The 9,370-nt window shown below is 47.2% G+C and overlaps 1 long non-coding RNA gene across 1 annotated transcript in view; it reads left to right on the top strand.

Moving 5' to 3' along the window:
* Nucleotides 1-8,069, top strand: part of LOC127036544 (uncharacterized) — an 18,795-nt gene extending 10,726 nt beyond the window's left edge. Inside the window, exons 2-3 of the long non-coding RNA XR_007770167.1 lie at nt 1,567-1,649; nt 6,217-8,069. This is a non-coding gene — a long non-coding RNA (uncharacterized LOC127036544). The remainder of the gene's footprint in view (nt 1-1,566; nt 1,650-6,216) is intronic.
* The last annotated feature ends 1,301 nt before the right edge of the window (nt 8,070-9,370 follow it).

Genomic DNA, 9,370 nt, shown 5'->3' with positions numbered 1-9,370 from the left:
CCAGCCCCCATTCCATCCCCCTCTTCCTCCTCCCCCACCCAGGGTCCTCCTTGCTGCAGCCCTGACATTGGAAAAGCTCTGTGTGAGAGCTCCTCCAGGACAGCCCCAGGGCCGTGGCGAGGGAAGATTTTTCCAGGGCCCTCAAATTGCCCAGGGCCCGTGCATTAATCTGCCACTGCCCTGCCCCCAGCTGTGTGAGATTTGGAGAGGCTTGGCTACCCTGCACTTCCATTACACACTGCCCATTATTATTATTATTACTAATATATTAAATATCGGCAGGCGGTGTGGGATGGGGTGCTATGAAAACAGTCTCCTATTTTTGAAATGCAACGTTGGCAACCCTGTGCCTGGCACAAAAGCAAAGACTGAAAAGTTAAACCATCTCAACAACACATACTCTCTACTCCACCCCCAGGCACACACCTACCATAACTATGTATGCTACCAAACCACAGACTGCAGCCTTAACTCAGCCCCCTAGCTGTACCAAACGACCCTCTCCAGCATACACACTAGTACACCAAAACCCCACAGCTAAATGTGTAGGGAGTGGTGAAAAGCTTGTGCAGAAGGGGAGTCTGAGGGTGGTCTAGTATGTTTGGTGGTGATAGTTTGGTAAAGGGGGTAGGGGAAGGCCAGCAGAAGCACGGAATTAAAGTTCCAGCCAAAGTGTTTTACAAACATTCATTGATCCTCAGCACCCATGTTGCAGATGGGGAAACTGAAGCACAGTAGAAGTGCTAGCATAGACTTCTCTTCCAGCTACCTCAACACTACATCTGTCCAGGACTTGCTCTTACGCTGCAGGCTGTAGCCTTTAATGGCTACCCAGGTTTACACGCCACAGTTGCAGATAACCTGGATCGGTTTAAATTTAAACCAATGAATCTGTGCTCCGACTGTTCTAACAAATAAAGGCTAAGAGGCACTTGCAGTGGATACTCTGCGGTAGCATGCCTTCCAGAGGCATCATGCGTAAATTCCTTCAAACAGTGCTGTCACTGATGGTGATAGAAAGAGTTAAATTCTGTAAGTGGAAATGTGGATTGTAGCCCCAGAGCTGTTCATGGAAGCACTGGAGTGGAAAGGTGTTTGAGACCCATTTCTGAATTAAGAAAAGTCTAATGCCAAACAGATGGGGCTAGAGAAATATAAGGACCATTCTGCGAGAAGAGAAAACGAGAGAAGTGGAGTAAATAATTTTTGGTATACATCTTCTCTTGCCTAACAGCATATGTGCCTGTATATGTGCATGAGTGTGTCTTTGTGAATATGTTTGAGTGTGTGCATACACTGTATTTGTATGTGTGCATGGACATGTGTTTCTTTATGTGTATACATTATACAGGTGTCCGTCTTGATATAGTAAGAGTCTGTGCTTGTGGATACACTGTAAATCTTGGGCCAGATCTTCAGCGGCTGTAAAAGGGCACAGCTCCACTGAAGTCAGTAGAGGTGTGCTGGTTTATACCAGCTGAGGCGTTGGCCCTATGGGTGCTGTGAATGCATTCGGTATTTCAATATGTGTATATATGAATGTCTGTGCATATTGTGTCTTTTCAGGCTGTTCTGCAGCTGAACACACAGAGATCCAGTTTCTTTTGTTACCTGTGGGTATGTTTCCATGCGGGCTCAGATCTAGTCAGGTAACTTCTCAATTACTCACCTGTCAGTTATTAATGTACCTGTATTTGTGAAACAACTCTAAAGCTCAGAGACACAGATCATGCCATACTGTGGCCAGGGTGTAGGGTGGGGTGGGGGGAGAACAGTCTTCTCTGCATGATGTCACTGGAGAGTGACACATCACCGCTGTGATGTCATAGAAGACACACAAATGATTCATGAAAAGAACAGGAGTACCTGTGGCACCTTAGACCAGTGGTCCCCAACCTTTTTCGTCTGGTAGGCACCAAACAAAGGACTGCGGCAGCAGTCGAGCAGCCGCCAAAATGCCGTTGAATTTTGGTGGTGATGCCTCTGGATGATGATGCTTGTCGGCGGCAAGCAGCGTCATCCAGAGGCGTGGCCGCCAAAATGCCGCTGAATTTCGGCAGATGCTCGACCACCAGCCAGTATGTGGGTGCATTTAGATGCCCCCGTGGGCACCATGGCGCCCACAGGCACCGTGTTGGGTACCCCTGCCTTAGACACTAACAAATTTATTTGAGCATAAGCTTTCATGGGCTACAGCCCACTCCATCGGATGCATGTAGTGGAAAATACAGTAGGAAGATAGATATATCTACACAGAGAACATGAAACAGTGGGCTACAGTGAGCTATTTTCAGCAGGAAAGAAAAAAAACTTTGTAGTGGTATTCAAAATGGCTCATTTCTAGCAGTTGACAAGAAGGTGTGAGGAACTGTAGGGGGGGAAAATAAACATGGGAAAATAGTTTTACTTTGTGCAATCACCCATCCACTCCCAGTCTTTATTCAAGCCTAATTTAATAGTGTCCAATTTGCAAATTAATTCCAGTTCAGCACTCTCTTGTGGGAGTCTGTTTTTGAAGTTTTTTTGTTGTAATATTGGGACTTTGAGGTCTGTAACCAAGTGACCAGGGAGGTTGAAGTGTTCTCCAACCGGTTTTTTAAAGTTATAATTCTTGACATCTGATTTGTGTCCATTTATTCTTTTACATAGAGATTGTCCGGTTTGGCCAATGTACATGGCAGAGGGACATTGTTTCGTGGAGTAACTAATAATTTCAATGCCATAATTTTAAAAGAAAGAACCCAGAACTTGTCCCAGGTTCTAACCCATCGGGTGGGGAGGCTGTGGGATAAATAAATGAAAAGCAGTTGTGCTTCCTGTGATGTCCTGGTCCCAGCAGCACAGAGAATGAGCTACTACTGATCACTGTCTGAAAAGCAAACACAACGTCATTGTAAAGATTTTTCTCTCATTTCTCTAGCAGAAACCTAGGCAATTTGACTCCAGGGAAGCTAAGGATGGGAGGGACTTGGGGTTAGTGAAACGAGCTCAAGGGAAGGGGAAGGTTGTGAGATCAGTGGAGAAAGGCTTGGGGTCAAGGTTCTGGGCAAGAGAGGACAAAGTGGGGAACTGGGAAGGCTGATAAGAGCTCAGAGCTGGAACTCAGGGCAAGGCAAGCACAGAGTGAGAAGGACAGAGGGAATGCAGAGTGGGGATTGTAGGCTGTTAGATACTAGGGGGATGGACATGGCATGGAACTAAGCAGATGGTACAGATTGTCTTTCCAGGTGGGCAGAGGCTGAACAGGGGCAGGGAGACTATGGGTCTCAGAATACCTGGAGTTTGGAATCAGAGCAAACTGGTACCAAAGTGCTGGCAAGGGGATTGTAAAAATTGTAGAGGTTATCTGGAGCTCAGAGCCAAGCAGAAGCGGGGACTATTTAAAAATGAGAACCAGGTTAAACTGGCCTCTGTAAGGATGCAGGGACGCAGTTCTAGGGAGCCCAAAGTGGGGCATGTCAGGCTCTTGGCCAGTTCAGACCTGGGAAAAGACGGAAAAGAACTGATAGGGAGCTTCTATAGAAGAAAAACAATAGTGCAATAAAGCTAAGTCACATGGCACTGGTTTTACAAGTGACTCAGAGAAGTTCTTCAGGGTGCAGGCAAACAGCTTCATTCTAGTCTGATCCAGACACGTTAGAAACACTGGCTGCTGAACTTGTGGCAGTTCAGCTTGGGTGGAGAGGGAGGAGTAACAACGCAGTTCAGGTGTGAAATGCCAAGCCTGAAGCCTGGCACAGTGGCCATATGCCTCACACCAAGAACCTTTAACCAGCAACAATGTGAGGCACAGAGGGAATTCCTAGCTCCAAACGCCCACCCTGTCCCATGTCTTGGATCAACCAGGTCCACTGTGTTTGGTGGAGGACTGGATCAATGCAAGACTTCAGGCCACAATGAATCACCTTGGGCAACTTCTGTTGCAGAAAATGGACTGCAGGAGCCAGTGTATTTGCACAATAACCACAAACCAGAGGAATCTCTTGCAGAGGGTGACTACACCAGGATGGCAGTTTGGGAGAGAGAGAGGGCAGCGGCCACACACCCAGCCATCAGAACCAGTCCTTGGAAGCCATCACCAGGACATTTGACGGTGCTGATTCCCTGTTCTGGGGATGGGGTCAGGAGCTAGAGCCAACCCCTTCCAATTCTGCAGCTCAGGCAGTAACAGTGGGTGCTGAACAGCCCGCACCCCCTCTATCCAAGAGCCAGATTTCCCCCTTCTCCCAAATTCTCGTTATTAATTATTATTATTAAAAACCAAGCTCCATTGCCTCTGTTTTGATTTTCACTGAGGTTAAAGGGAGGTCAGAGTCGACATCTGTGCTGGAGATGACATTCCTGTCTAATTAGTGGGCTGCCAGCAGAAAGGGCCTTCCTGTCCCATCCCCCAAACACAAGAGAGGGCAGAGCCATCTCAGACAAGGGGCAGAGGGAGAAGGGAGACGGACACTCGTTCACTGGTGCTGGAAGCTCTCTAGCTGCCAGTAGCATACAGTGGAATTCCCCCATTCCAGGGTCTCTTGTTTCCCACAGTCAGGGTGAGGCACAAGTTTGCAACTATAATTTAGAAATGCACTCAGACAGGAGGGCTAGTAATAAAAGGGAGTGGAAACTAAGAGCTCCTAACTCTGACTTTGCCACAGATCCCTCCACCCCGACTCTTCAAAAGCGGCCTCTATTTTTGGGTGTCCAACCAGGGCTGGATCCAGGCACCAGCGCAGCAAGCGGGTGCTTGGTGCAGCCAACGGAAAGGGGCGGCCCGTCTGGCTCTTTGGTGGCAGGTCCCTCAGTCCCTCTCCGAGGGAAGGGCCTGCTGCCAAATTGCCGCCAAAGAACGAAGCAGCAGCAGTAGAGCTGCCGCTGAATTGCTGCCAATCGCAGTTTTTTTTTCCCCTGCCGCTTGGGGCTGCAAAGTCGCTGGAGCCGGCCCTGTGTCCAACTTAAGACATTTGGGGCCAACTCTTCAAATGCTCACTACCCACAAGTAGGGTCAGGTTTTTAAAAGAGCTCCAGTCCCTTTAAAGTACCAAAATAAGGGCCACATTTTCAAAAGTGCTCAGCTGTCAACATGCTGCTCTGTTCTGGAAACCTGACCACGTCTTTGGGTGCCTAAAAAGAAGCTGAGCTATTTGGAAAATTCTGGCCTCTGGGTGTGTATAAATTAGAGACCTTTGCATATCTATTCCAGTCACGGCACAGCTGCAGAGGCACTATGCACTAGTTCAGACAGGGCCAAGGTTAATTTTCCAGTCATGGCACAAAAATCTGAGCAGATTTGTATGACATGGTGGCAGAAGGGCCTGAGGCTTTTCTACGCTAATGCTAGCACGAGTGTAGTTGTCCCATTCCTGGACTAGAGGGACACTAGTGTATACAAGGTATTAAGGCCTGATTTTCCATGTTGCTGAGCACCTGCAGCTCCCATTGACTTCAAATAGTGCTCAACACCTCTGAAAATCAGGTCCGAGGGCCCACATTTTTGTAAGAGTGGCCACCAATTTTAAGCGCCTCAGGCCATGTCTGCACAAGAAAAGTTAACCAAGTCAGTTTAAAATGTGATTCAGTTGATTCAGTGCAACCCACGTATGTGAATGCTTTTATTTCTGTTCAGCAATACTTTATCTGTTTAGCATAATCTGATTCCTTACTGAGGTAAGCAAAACTGATATAAGGCACTCTGGAACCAAAATAAGAGCCTCCACGCAAGTGGGATGCACTGAGTTAACTAAATGTGTCTCCAGGCTGATTTCACTAAATTGGTTCAGGTTTCTCGGGTAGACAAGCCTTTGTTTCTGAGATCCCAGGCTGAGAGGCTCTGAGCCTAATTCTCGGAAGTGTTGTCCACCCAACATTCCAGGAGGAGCAGCTTGGCACCTCCGAAAATCAGATCTCTGAGTTGTCTCAAGCTGGTCGCCCAGAACCAAGGGTCACTTTGAAAATCTCAGTCTTTGTGTCTCCAGTGGGGCATCCAAACCTGGACATGCCCAAAGTGAGCGGAGACTTCTAAAAATCGGGGCCTTAATCTCTCTGTGCCTCAGCCTACTGGACAGGAGTGTTGGGGGGATTAGTGGGTGATACTGCATACCACTGGTCAGTGCTAAATGTTGTTTTATCACCTCCCTTCCTTCATGTAGAAAACAGGTTTAATTTATCATTTTACAGGAGAGTGAGAAAAAGCCCCTTCTGGCTCTAAATAGCTGTTTTTGTCCTTAGAATGGATCACTCGTATCCTGAAGAAAAGAAGTGAAACAAGAGACATTATTTTGATGGGGTCTAGCAGAAACTCAATCTGCAGTGGACCCCTGTTGGTTCTGCATGAACGAGGACTGAGGGTGGAAGGGCACGGTTTCCCGCTCATTAGGCTGTACCTAAGAGACTGTTTTACCATCCTCTCCTCCCCCCTTCTCTCTCGTCTGCTTCCCTTAGAGATAATAGTTAACGTTTCTGTATCGCCATCCAGCTCAATGTACAGTAGCAACTACAGAGACACACCTGGACGAATGACTCCACTCACTGATCAGTGTAGCACAGCCACCACTGGGGGGTGGCGGGGAGACAAGGCAGCTGTTTAACTACCTACAGTAACAGCACACACAGGGAGAGACCACCACCCGATCCACATGCACTTGCATTTAGGGAGGCAGGATCTAAATAGCCACATTGAAACTTAGCCAGGACGACAAGGTTAACACACCCATCTCTTGCCAAAAAAGTGTCATAGGAGTTGAAACAACTGCAAGTGGTCACAAGTCTCTGTTTTTATGACTCATTTGAAGCATGGCACCCTATGCAGAGTAGGATACATCAGCACCATGCTAGGACATAAGTACTGACTCAATAGGGTGAGACGCTCCTACTAAATCACCCGCATTTCCTGCAGCATCTGAATTTTCCTTGCAGATCTTCCACCAAGTATTGGCTAGGCTCAGCCTCGGATTACAAAATCCAATGAGATCACAGGTGAGTTAGGAGCAGTCAGCCCCAGAAGGCTGAATTCGCGCCAGGGATTTCTCTGTGGGATTACAACAGCCTGCTCCCTGCTGATATGCAGTGTCTCCAAACCACCTGGCTGACACATTTTGCCATGCCCATCACCCACAATCCTATGTGCACTGCACGCCACCAATGGGGTGGGAATCTTAGCAGAAGGAAGGTGGGCACATTGGTGAGGCAGACGCCCTTCCCAACAGCCAGCACTGCCTCTATCACAGGAAACAAAACTGCGTGGCCATTCCTTAGAGGGGAAGTGACCTACGTTCCTGTCCTTGGGTGTGAACACTCTAGTTCCTCAATAGGGGAGGGGGAAAGGAGCAACAGAAACAGACTCAGGAGTGAAAACTGTTGGGGGCAGAGATTGCTTTTTTCAGCCAAGATGCCCCGCAGTGCACTTGCTGTGCTGGGAAGATCAAGGCTGGAGGTTGTGCTGTCGGATCACAACTACGTTTCGCTCCCACCCGCAAACAGGAAGCAGCAGGCAGATCCTTCCCCAAGGCTGTGGAAAACATTGCCAGTGAAACAGCAGCAAAAGCAAGGAGTCAGGAGAGGAGAGCTACAGGGAAGAGAGAGTGACTGAAGGTATCTGCTCGTGCCACATTTTGTTCTGCTTCGCAGGAGGACCCTGGGGACCTCACTACCACCTGCCCTTAGTGTGAAAAACCAGTGTCTGTGCTGGCCTTGGTTCTGTTCCCCAACATCACCAGCCTCTGGCAACACAAGCACTCCTCTCTAGGCCTCTGCAGGCCCTGCTCCTTCTTACAGATTAGCAATAGTCTCACTCTAACCCCCAAGTCCTCCAAGCATCTCCAGCCCCTGGGCCACGGGATACTCACGGACTCCACAGATCTGCTACTCCCAAAGGACGAATAGTACACTCCATTTTACCAGTTCCACCACAGAGCTCCACTTAAAACACAGCACTGAGATCTGTTTATAGCAAAAATAAGTCTACGTTTATTTAACAAAGAACAGAGACTCATATGACAGTAGCAGAAATACTGGAAATAAAGGATTACTGTATATACTCCTTCATAAGGCAAATATTTTTAGTAAAACAAGTGAAGTATCAAAGAGCGGGGGTCGGCTTATCAATGGATCTACACCAAAATCTGATGATTTTAAGCTCTATGGAATTATTGAATTGAATAACTAATACATTGTTGTTTTGTTTACCTGGTGCGCCCCTCAGCTCCCAGTGGCTGCGGTTCGCAGTTCCCAGCCAATGGGAGCTGCGGGAAGGGCAGCCAGCACGTCCCTCGGCTCACAGTGCTTCCCGCAGCTCCCATAGGCTGGGAACAGCAAACCATGGCCACTGGGAGCTGAGGGGCTCTGTGCCTGTGAACACTCCGGGTAAACAAAATGTCCAGGCCCTTTAGCGGCTTACCCTAATGGGCCAGGAGCCAAAGTTTGCGAACCCCTGAAATATAGGGTCGGCTTATGAAAGGGTCATACAGTTTTTGCTATTTTTACCTGTCCATCTTGGGGGGTCAGCTTATAAATGAACAGGCTAATGAATTAGTATATACAGTACATATAAAAGAATAACATGTACACTAGAGCCGAAACTTAACGAACAAGGCATTCCCCTTTCTGGTAAAGGTTAACTAACCCAGGGTTCCTTTCCCAGTGTCAAACAGCCAGACCAGCTGTGATTCACCTTTTATAAAACAAGCCAGATGGCAGCTTGACCTCCTGGGGAAGCACACCAAGATGGCCCTTTGCAACCCCAGATATGTCAAAACAATCCTGTGCTCTTTTGTCTATAAACCAGCACTGCTGTTCGTTCCTTCCTGTAGATTTTGCAATCGCTTGTTAATTACTTAATTTTACTTAGATGGTGGCTCTATATACAAAAAGGTATCCACTGTGAAGAAAACTAGTGGCTCTCAATCTTTCCAGACAACTGTACCCCTTTCAGGAGTCTGATTTGTCTTGGGTACCCCAAAGTTTCACCTCACTTTAAAACTATTTGCTTACAAAACCAGACATAAAAATACAAAAGTGTCACAGCCACTATTACTGACAAATTGCTTACACTGTCATTTTTACCATGCCATTATAAAACAAACCAATTGGAATATAAATATTGTACTTACATTTCAGTGTATAGTATATACAGCAGTATAAACAAGTCATTGTATGAAATTTTAGTTAGTACAGTAGACTTCGCTAGAGCCTGTTATAAAACTAGGCAAATATCTAGATGAGTTGATGTACTGGTCTGTCGCATCTTACGCGCATTTAACATGCGCGATTTCAGCTTTACGTGGTTGGCAAAAACAAAAACAAAAGAGAAAAATAACAATTTAAATACTGTTTCTGTAGTGCGGGTGATTCTGCCCGCCATTCAACTCAATGTAATTTTGACTTT

This window comes from Gopherus flavomarginatus, chromosome 1, assembly GCF_025201925.1.
Source record: "Gopherus flavomarginatus isolate rGopFla2 chromosome 1, rGopFla2.mat.asm, whole genome shotgun sequence".
Lineage (NCBI taxonomy): Eukaryota > Metazoa > Chordata > Testudines > Testudinidae > Gopherus > Gopherus flavomarginatus.
Note: the sequence above shows the minus strand (reverse complement) of the source record. Positions and strands in the feature narration are given on the sequence as shown.